Here is an 11,953-nt window from a genome sequence, read left to right on the forward strand (position 1 = left end):
TTTCAGGATAAAATTTTCTCACAAAAAATGTCTAAACGTTAACCCTGAAAGTCAGGTGATGGTGGTAGGACAGCAGTTCACAGAACTGCAAGCATCGCAGTGCCATCAGTTAGCGAGCAGACTCCGGACAACCAGATAGGTCCAGAGCCCCCTCCCTTTCAAGCTGGAATTCCGCACGTGGTTTGTGATGAAAATGGTCGACTCAATTGTCTTTAAACTACATGAAGTTCCACAAAGTACCAGTAACAAGCCTAAGGAATCTTGGTACCCAATTGTCTGTGGTCAGAACAAAGAGCTATGAAGGACAGGGCATTCTGTTCTTGCGCTTGTTGTCCTTCCAGCAAAAATTCACTCTTAGAGAAGAGTCTCTTTTAACAAACATTTTCTCAATAGACTCTTTAAAAATACTCCAGAAAAACAAAGAAGTTCAGAAATGGAGGATGCAGGGGGGCAGTGCAGGAAAAGGGTGGAGCGAATTTTGAGGTTGTCTTGTGAGGCCTCATAGAGATGACTGGCACTAAGACAGAGGCTGGAAGGCACTGGTTTGACATGGTAGAATCTTCAGGCCTTGGTGACTGATCTATCAAGAAAAAGGGTAAAGGAGAAAATGGAACTTAAGAAACTGTTACCCCACAAAAAGGGGGTTGTCTGCCCAATGCACATAAAAAAAGAAAATTATGCCACTGGCTTTTGCGAAAAGAAATGGCTTTATTTTGAGGTCAACCAGCAAGGGGACAGGAGGCACAGCTCGCAAATCTGTCTCCTTGATCCAGGGCTTGGGACAAAATATATGGGATGAAGGGCAGGACAGTCTGAAGTGTGGACATGATGATTGGAGGTAAGCAGAAGTGAGTTAATAGACACTCTGTGCAAGTGTGGTCCAGCTTCATGGCTCTTCACAGGATGCATGGTCACAACATTGGGGCGTCAGCATGATCTGAGGGTAGAGTTTTCAGCCCCCTGTGGTGAAAGGGTCACCTATCAGGCATTCAAGCAGGCCCAGTTGATGGGTTGGTGTTCTCAACTGGCCTGAACTGGACAAGGAGTCAACTCTCAGCTCCTGAAAAACAACTCTTAATTAGTCTGTTGATAAGACGGGGTCAATTTGAACTGGGCGTAGTGGGCCCTTGGTTACAGTATGCCCCCCATCACACTTGAGGGAAAGTGGATGTGATATTGTGATTTATAAGTAATGTATTCTGTCACAGAGCTCCTAAAACCCTTGGAATTGCCTCAGCAATGAGAGCAATAAAGGTGTCTTTTGTTATGTTAATGAGGTGGCTTTTGTGAAGCTCCTGGTAACCTAAGGATGGGAGCTGGTTGTCAGGAGAACCAACCTCGAGATTAGAGGGTTAGAACTTTCAGTCCCACCCCCTGATCTCAGGAAGGGGAGCGGGGCTGGAGGTTGAATCAATTGCCAATGGCCGGTGAGTGAATCAATCATGCCTCTGTAATGAAGCCCCATAAAAAACCTAAAAGGACAGGGTTTGGAGAGCTTCCATGTTGGTAAACACGTGGAGATGTTATCGGGTCCTAGTTACTATCAGCCCTGACATTGGTTCCCCTACATGAACCCAGCATATATGGGTCAAAACTAAAAACACACGTTCCCAGTTCCCTGGGTCTCTGGTTACACTCACATGTAAATGTTTGTTTCTTTAACCTCTGACTCCTTGAGCTTCACAAACAAACAGAAGTTACAAATTGTTAAAGTCCAGATGGCCTCCCGCTGGGCTCCCACTAAAGTTGTGGCTAATCCCAGGACCTTGAAGTTCTTTCGCAGAGAAACTCACGTCCACAGACCATCAAGAAACCGAAGCTTCCCAGGCTCAGCTCCTCAGCTTCCTGATGTCAGAGTCCACCTTCCACCATGGAGATAAACAGCCGAGGACACACATCTGAGAAATCCTTTGTCTCCTCTGCTGGAAGCAGCCCCAGACACAGGCTGATGGGAAAATGCTGACCAAGAGGACCACGGCCCCCCTCCCCTACCTAAAACCCCAAAGAAAAACCCTACCCATTTCTTCACGGGGAGCTAGCAATTCTTGGGGCACTAGCCCTTGCTTTGCTCCCTCTGCCGGGCAAAGTAAAGCCTTGCCTTTTTCACTCAACACTGCTCTCGTTATTTGGATTGACATCGGGATCAGAGCCCGAACTTTTGGTAATAGAGATGCGGGGTAAACAGCACGCTCAGAAAGCACAGACTGTCTGAGCCCCTTTCCCCATACCTCGCCCAACACATCTCGTCCATCTTGCTGTTCCTGAGTTATATCCCTTTATAATAAGCCAGTAATCTAGTAAGTCAAATGTTTCCCTGCATTCTGTGAGCTGCTCTAGCAAATTCAAACCCAAGGAGGGGCCCATTCGAACATCCACCCTATAGCCCACTGGACAGAAGCACAAGTGGCAACCCGGGATTTCGATTCCCCCCTGAAAGGGGCAAGTGCGGGGGGGGCAGTCTTGTAGGACTGAGCCCCTAACCTGTCGGATCTGATGCCATCTCCACGTAGCTGGTGTCAGAATTGAGTTGAATTTTAGGACACCCAGCTGGTGTCACAGAATTGCTTGGTGGTGGAAAAAAACACATTGGAATTGGTGTCAGAATTGCAGTAGACAAGGAGTTTGGTTTTAGACTTGAAGGATTTGAGACACCTGCACAAGGCCCAGGTGGAGAGAAATCCTATAGACAACTGGATCTCCAGCGGGGAGCTCAGGAGCAACACGGGGCTAGAGACACAGGTTTGGGAGCCATCAGCATCACAGGTGATACACAAAACCCTGGGAAGAAATGAAATTGTCCAAGGAGGTCAGGAAGAGAAGAAGGTGGCTAAGAACAGAGATGGGAGGCAGGGTCTGAGCCTGGGTATACTGGTTATGGGAAAGCGGTGGAGAAAAGCCCACCAAGAGACTGAGAAGAAGCCAAGAAGAAAGGGAAGGAGGCCCCAGTGCTGCAGAATGGAGAGTGGAGAGAGCGGTCGGCGGGGCCTCAGATCTCACCTCTTCAGTAAGGTGAGACAGACCCCACTGCGTTTGGCAACCAAGAGTCATTGGTGACCTCAGCCTGAGCCATTTGTTAGCTCAAGCCCAGAAAGCATCCTTAATTTCTCCTCATCCTTCACGCTCCACATTGAACCCATCAGTGGTTTTACTTTCAAAATGTAATTCACCGACTTCTCCCATTACCACCACTGCCGCCCGGCTCCTAAACCGCCGTCATCTCCAGCCTCAACTTAGCCCTCTAGAAGAAACTCTACAACCAGCATCTAATGGGAAATCAGTTTGAATTCTCTGACTAGATTTCCAACCATGTGATTTGTTTTCATATCAGTGAACCTAAGGAGAAAATTATAATCATTTCCATAAAAGCTAAAAAGAAATATTCAATACCATTCTTAATAAACATTAAAATAAGGAAATATCTATCTATTTACAATAAGATTAAAAAAAACCCTCAACCCCAAAGCCAGCATCAACACAGTGGGGATTCACTCGGGACATTCCCACCCCAGTCATAAAGAAAACAAGGAAGCCCTGTCACTCCTGTTACATAGTATTGTCTTGGTTGTGCTAGCCAATACAATTAGTAGATAGAAAGAAATTAGAAGTATAAAAATAGTAAAAGAAGAAGTATACCATCATTATCGGTAGGTGATGTGTTAGAAAATTCAAGAGAATAAACTAAAAACTATAAAAATCCAATAAGAATTCAACAAGTACTTACCAGATATGTGAGTGAGGTCATCTTAGACCATCCAGCCCCAGGTGAACCACCAGATAACTACAGCCACTTGAGTGACCCCAGGTGAGACCAGCAGAAGAACCACCCAGCTGAGGCCAGCCTGAATGCCTGATCCACAGCATCACGAACAAATGAAAGCCTTGGTGTTCTGAGCCACTGTGTTAGGGTGGTTGGTTATGGAGCAACAGACAAGAGATTCACCAAGGAAATCGGATAAGATGTTATGTTAACTGTGCCACTAAGCACAATTGCTTATGATAAGAGTGACCCCTGGTGGCTAAATTGCGTCTGAACTGGGAAGAACTAGCAGTGCACGCTAGTCTCCTGATAGGAAGCTAGACCTTCGGACTCCCAGCGGGCCGACTCTTGCTTTTGGCCTATCCCTCGCAAGAACCCTGACGTATGCCCATGGAGCTGTTACAAAAGATTTTGAGCCTTACGAGGCGTGAGGCTTCTGAGCCAGGGTAGATGACTGATGAAAACGTATTTATTTCCTTGTACCTGAACTGTCACCTGAGGGACCAAAGAAGAGTCCTCGCGTGTCAGATGGAGTCTCGCCTGAACTGCTATGACGACTCCCACTGAAGAGGAGCACCGGATGCTGCCCTGTCTCTGTCCTGTGTCCTTCTGAGTAGCCTAATGCCGCGTGGTCATCTTCTGAGTCCAACTGTTTAGTTAGATCCAAGAAGACCCCCGGTGGGCGTTTCACTCCCCTGGGATAGGCTGCCTGCTCTGAACCAATGACTGTCACATAGAGATGCTCTTTGTGCCCCATCCGGATTCCATTCCTTGAGTGTAATTCCTGTGAATGCTGGCCGCTAACCACTGGTCACTCACTTTTCTCCGAAGAGTGACCTCAACCAAACAGAAGCTGCCTTGCCTGAAGGGTTGTATCTTGCTCCCTCACTCCCGCCCTTGAGACTGCCAATGGCAGGACTGAGTGACATGGGGCACACGAGGCCAGCCTGTCACGTCTAGGTAGGTCCAATCCTGCGCTGCTATTTGAGCTCCAGAGTCTCCTGAGCAACCGGGCTAGGCCAGAGTCCCTCCAAGACCCCACCCTTGCTTGGCTTTCCACTGCTGCCCTGTCCCTCAGACCCTCCTCCTGAGAGTCATCCCTCAACTCAGCACTTCCACGATAATCCCCAGCACAGGCTCTGCTTCTAGGGAACCCAACATAAATGTGTTTCTCCCCCAGCCAGGAGTCACGGGTCCAGGAATCAAGGGCTCCACTCACCACACTGCTAGTGACCCGCCAGCCAAATGTTTGCCTCCCGTTCCCGCGACTTTGCCTCTGCTGGTTTGGAGGTCTCAGGCCCAAGGGAGGAATGCTTCCACCAGGGCACCCACAATGGTTCCCTCCCCCTGGAGACAGGACGCTGCCAACCCTCATATTGCTGAGCCAACAGGCAATGAGGAAGGTTACTGTGCTGGTGCAGGGATTGGTCCCGACCCTCACGGGGAAGTGGGCGCTGTGCACAGCAGGGGCGGGGGGAGGACATCTGGCACCCAGGAGAGTCTCCATAGCACCTCTTAGCGTGCCCTCGTTCTGCAGTAAAAATGTGTGAAAACTACCACAACCCAGTTCTGGCATGACTGTGAATGGTCCAGACCCTTCAGGAATGAAGGTTTGGGTCAGCCACAAGACTGGAAGTCGCAACCAGCTGAGGTCCTTGCTGAGGGCAAGGGGAGTGGAAAGGGCAGCAGCAGAAGTTATGTCAGTGCCACCTACATCCACATGACCAGTGGTTTGGAAAAAAAAAAAAAAAAGGCCCAGAGTTGGTATGTTTTCCTTGCAAGATATAACCCTTAGGTATGAATATATTTGTATTCATGTACATAAATTTCCCTTATCCCATTCCCCCACTATCTGACATAAAATGCTTGTGTCCCACTGAAATTGATGTGTTGAAGCCTAATCTCTAAGGTGACAGTATTTGGAGGCGGGGGCTTGGGAAGAATTAGGTCCTGAGGGTGGAGCCCTCATGAATAGGATTATAAGAAGAGACAGAAGAGAGCTCTCTCTGTCTTGCTCTGTCTGTCTCTCTACACACTCTCCAGATACAGCAAGAAGGTGTCCGCGGCAAACCAGGAAGAAGGTTCTCTCCAGGAAACAGATCTGCCAGTGCTTTGGTCTTGGACTCCCAGCCTCCATTATTACGAGAAATAAATGTCTGGTTTTTAAGCCGCCCAGTCTCGGGTGTTCCGTTATGGCCGCTTAAAACGCCTAAAACAGTAGTTAACCCTCCATCTCAGTATGTAGGTTACGGGGTATCCAACAAAGGGGGATTGTGACTTGGGTAGGAGAGGGATAAACATCACCGAAAGATGAGTAAAGCGACAAGCAGGATTGTGTGCCCTCTTTTGAGGAAAAGAGAGTGCACGCTTTGGTTCTGTGAGGGGTAGCTGCATCCTGCTTGGTGAAAGGTGATTCTCTTACCGTCTTTATTTGAAACTTCAGTACAGTGTGGGTAAAGGATGTGAGTATGGATGACAAAGGGGTGGAGTATACTAGATTTTTTCCACTTGGCACCACCACTCCGGTCTAAGGCTGGGAAACTAGTTTTCTGCATGGTCTTGGGGTAGAGCTGGCCAAGAAAGGCACACATGTGACACGCAAAAGGATAGAAGTGAAGCAGAAGCCTTATTCCTGGCAGATCTTGGGAGACACCTCCTGACTTCCAGCGCCATTACCAGCAGCGGGCGGCACACTGCAGGGTGCTAGACTGCTGCTCCTGCGCAGCACGGCTTACACAGACCTCCCCTTTCACACACCCAGCTTCAGGGATCTTCCCACAGGCTCTGACCTGCCCACCTGCACCAGTGTTTCTGGCTGTCCTGACTGGACAGACTTTTGACATTCCTATTCCAAACCTTTAATTTCCCACATTTGTGTAAGCTCTTAATTCCTCTAGTGAAGCCCTGTTCCCATACACTATAACAGCACAAAAACCTCAGAGAGACATGCAGCCACAAGATGGAGGGTGGAGAGGCTGAAGCCTCCCTCGGAGGAGCTGGAGCAGGGTAAGAGAGAACTTCGCTCCCTCCCCTAAAGACTGCGGGTGCTGCCAGGGAGGATCCATGAGGGAAGGAATCAGGGAGGGGTCGCATGTCCGCAGGATCACCCAGGATTAGCTAGGGCCCTTGCAGCCTAGAGGGAAGCTCTCTAACGGGGCAAAAGCTTGCACCCAGATGACCTCATCAGGCCAAGGCCCCAGGAGGCCAGATAGTGAGAGCGGATCAGCAAACCCGGGACTGCATGCAGGAGAAAGCGCCCCTCCCCTGACCCAGGCCAAGCCATCTCAGCTGAAGGCAGAGGGCTCAGAACATGCAGCTCTAGACCCCCATCCAGTGGCGATAGGCTGTAACTGCAACTGAATAATATCACAATGGGAACGTCCCATCCTTCCAACATCAGACACTACATCAAATCTCCAGACGACAGAGAAAACGACAGGCACCCAGAACTCAGTCCTGAGGACACAGAAATATGTAAGCTGAACGACAATGAATTCAAAATAGCTATCATCAAAAAACTCAATGAGGTAAAAGAGAATATAGAGAAACAGTTCATGAGTTCAGGAGCTACTTCACAAAAGAGATTGAAACTATAAAGAAGAATCAATCAGAAATGTTAGAGATGAAAGACACAATGGAAGAGATAAAACAAAATACGGATTCCCTGAATGCTTGAGTGGACACCATAGAGGAGTGAATCAGCATAATCAAAGATAGACATGTTCAATGGCTCCAGACAGAGGAGGAGAGAGAACTGAGACAAAAGAAATGAAGAAGGTCTCCGAGAAATATCCGACTCAATGAGGAAATGCAACATAAGAATTATAGGTATTCAAGAAGATGAAGACAAGGAGAATGGAGCAGAAAGTGTTTTTAAAGAAATGATAGCAGAGAACTTCCCAAATCTAGGGAATGAGAGGGAAATATGTGTGGAGGAAGATTCCAGATCTCCTAGATTTGTCAATGTAAAAAGACCTACTGCAAGGCATATAGTAGTAAAACTGGCAAAAATGAATGACAAAGAAAGAATACTCAGGGCGGCAAGGCAGAATAAAATAACCTACAAAGGAACCCCTATCAGGCTTTCAGCAGATTTCTCTGCAGAAACCTTGCAAGCTAGGAGAGAATGGAACAACATATTCAAAACTTTAAAAGATAAAAATCTTCAGCCAAGAATACTCTATCCAGCAAAAATATCCTTCAGATATGAGGGAGAAATTAAATCTTTCCCAGACAAACAAAAGCTAAGGGACATCATAGCCATGAGACCCCCCCCCCCCCCCCCCCCCCCCGCCCAAGAAATCCTCAAGAAGGCTGTCATACCTGAAAAAAGAAAAAAAGGGAGAAAGGGCCACAAAACACAGAGTAAGGCGAATCAGAATAGGAGAGCAGATATTCAACTATAGCATTAGGCTAAAGGGAAGGAAAACACCAAAAACAAAGACAATCCTGTCACTTTAACCACAAACTCACAACACAAGTTGGAATAAGCTATGAGAAAAATAACTTAGGAGGGGAGGAGGAAAGGGACTGAATCAGTTTAGACTAAGGAAATGAGACCATCAGAAAATGGACTATGTTATACACGAGATTCGGAATACAAACTTCAGTGTAGCCACTAAACTAAAAAGCAGAACAGAGACACAAAAAATAAATAAGGAAAAAACAAAGAAACACATCATAAAAAACTACATAATTCAACGGGTAGACCAAAACACACAGGATGAGAAACAAAGGAAATGCAGGACAACCAGAAAACGAGTGACAGAACGACAGCATTAAGCCCTCATGCATCAATATCACCCTCAATGTAAACGGATTGAACTCTCCAATAAAAAGACACAGAGTGGCAAGATGGATTATACAACAAGATGCAACAATTTGCTGCCTCCAGGAAACACATCTCAGCTCCAATGACAAACACAGGCTCAGAGTGAAGGGGTGAAAGATGATACTCCAAGCTAATGGCAAACAAAAGAAAGCAGGTGTCACAATACTTCTATCAGACAAAGTAGATTTCAAGATAAGGCAGGTAAAGAGAGACATAGAGGGCCAATATATAATGATCAATGGGACACTTTATCAAGAAGAAATAACACTTATAAATATCTATGCACCCAACACAGGAGCACCAAAGTTCATAAAACAGCTATTAACAAATCTAAAAGAAGATATTAAAAATAACACAATAATAGTAGGAGACTTCAACACCCCACTCACATCAATGGACAGATCATCCAGACAGAAAATCAACAAGGAAAGAGTAGAATTAAATGAAAAGCTAAAACAGTTGGACTTAATAGACATATATAGAACACTCCATCCAAAAACAGCAGAATACACATTCTTCTCAAATGCACATGGAACATTCTCAAGGATAGACAATATATTGGGGAACAAGGCAAGCCTCTATAAATTTTGAAAAATTGAAATGATAACAAGTATCTTCTCCAATCATAGTGCTATAAAGCTAGAAATTAATTACAAGAAAAAAACTGAGAAAGGGACAAAGATGTGGAGACTAAACAATATGCTATTGAACAAGCAATGGATCATTGAAGAAATTAACGGAGAAATAAAAAAAATATCTGGAGACAAATGAAAATGTAACACACCATACCAACTCATATGGGTTGCAGCAAAAGCCATATTAAGAGAGAAATTTATTGCAATACAGGCACACCTTAACAAACAAGAAAAATCCCAAATAAGCAATCTCAAATTACACCTAACTGAATTAGAAAAAGAAGAACAAAGCCCAAAGTCAGCAGAAGGAGCTAAATAATAAAAATCAGAGCAGAAATAAATGCTATTGAAACAAAAAAGGCAGTAGAAAGGATTAATGAAACACAGATCTGGTTCTTTGAGAAGATAAATAAAATTGACAAACCCCTAGACAGACTTACAAAGAAAAAAAGAGAGAAAGCTCAAATAAACAAAATCAGAAATGAAAGAGGAGAAATAACAACAGACTCCACAGAAATACAACAGATTATAAGAGAATACTATGAAAAACTATATGCCAACAAAATGGACAACCTAGAGGAAATGGATAAATTCTTAGACTCTTACAGCCTCCCAAAGCGGAGTCAAGAAGAAACAGACAATCTGAGGAGACCAATCACAAGGAAAGAGATTGAAACAGGCATCAAAAACATCCCAAAGAATAAAACCCCAGGACCATATGGCTTTCCTGGGAAATTCTACCAAACTTTCAGAGAGGATTTAATATCCATCCTTTTCAATCTATCCAAAAAAATTAGGGAGGATGGAACACTTCCTAACACATTCTATGAGGCCAACGTCACGCTGATACCAAAGCCTGGCAAGGACAGCACAAAAAAGGAGAACTACAGGCCAGTATTGCTGATGAACATAGATGCAAAAATCCTCAACAAAATGTTGGCAACCCGAATTCAGCAAAAGGATCATACATCATGATCAAGTGGGATTCATACCAGGGACACAGGGATGGTTCAACATCCGCAAATCAATCAACGTGATACACCACATCAACAAATTGAGGAACAAAAACCACATGATCATCTCAATAGATGCAGAGAAAGCATGTGACAAGATCCAACAGCCATTTATGATAAAAACTCTTAACAAAATGGGGATAGAAGGAAATTACCTCAACATAATAAAGGCCATATATGACAAACCCACATCCAACATCATACTCAATGGGCAAAAAACGAGTGCCATCCACCTGAAAACAGGAACGAGACAAGGATGCCCACTATCACCACTCTTATTCAACATAGTGCTGGCGGTTTTGGCCACAGCAATTAGGCAAGCAAAGGAATAAAAGGAATCCAAATAGGGAGGGAAGAAGTGAAACTCTCTCTGTTTGCAGACGACATGATCTTATATGTAGAAAACCCCCAAAAATCCATCGGAAAACTAATAGAAATAATTTAAAACTATAATAAAGTTGCAGGGTACAGAATCAACTTACAAAAATCAGTTGCTTTTCTATACTCCAATAACGAACTTACAGAAAGAGAACTCAAGAATATAATTCCATTTGCAATCGCAACTAAAAGAATAAGTACCTAGGAATAAATTTAACCAAGGAGGTGAAGGACTTATAGTTTTCATTGTATAAGACATTACTGAGAGAAATTGATAATGATTTAAAGAGATGGAAAGAGATTCCTTGCTCATGGATTGGAAGAATAAACATAGTTAAAATGTCCATACTACCCAAAGCAATCTACAGATTCAGTGCAATCCCTATCAGAATCCCAAAGACATTCTTCAGGGAAATAGAGGAAAGAATAATAAAATTCATGTGGGGCAACCAAAGACCCCGAATTGCTAAGGCAATCCTGAGAAAAAAGAACAAAGCTGGAGGCATCACAATCCCTGACTTCAAAATGTACTACAAAGCCATAGTGACCAAAACGGCATGGTACTGGTAGAAAAACAGACACACAGATCAATGGAACAGAACTGAAAGCCCAGAAATAAAACCACACATCTATGGACAGCTAATCTTCGACAAAGGTGCCAAGAACATACAATGGAGAAAAGATAGTCTCTTCAATAAATGGTGTTGGGAAAACTGGACAGTTACATGCAAAAGAATGAAGGTAGACCACTATCTCACACTATACACAAAAATAAGCTCAAAATGGATCAAAGACTTGAAGACACAGCGTGAAACTACAAAACTCCTGCAAGATAATATTGGTAGTACACTCTTTGACATCGAACTGAAAAGCATCTTTTCAAATACCATGTCCTCTCAGACAAGGGAAACAAAAGAAAAAATAAGTGGGAATTCATCAGATTAAGGAGCTTCTGCAACGCAAAAGAAACTAGGATCAAAACAAAGAGACAACCCACCAACTTGGAGAAAACATTTGCAAATCATATATCTGACAAGGGGTTAATCTCCATAATATATAAGGAACTCACACAGCTGAATAATAAGAAAGCAAACAACCCGATCAAAAAGTGGGCAGAGGAGATAAACAGACATTTTTCCAAAGAAGATATACAGATGGCCAATAAATACATGAAAAGATGCTCAACATCACTAATCATCAGGGAAATGTAAATCAAAACTACACTAAGATACCACTTTACGCCTGTTAAAATGCCTATAATCACCAAGACTGAAAACAGCAAATGTTGGAGAGGGTGTAAAGCAAAGGGAACCCTCATCCACTGCTGGTGGGAATACAA

Source organism: Equus caballus, chromosome 10 (genome assembly GCF_041296265.1).
Source record: "Equus caballus isolate H_3958 breed thoroughbred chromosome 10, TB-T2T, whole genome shotgun sequence".
Classification (NCBI taxonomy): domain Eukaryota; kingdom Metazoa; phylum Chordata; class Mammalia; order Perissodactyla; family Equidae; genus Equus; species Equus caballus.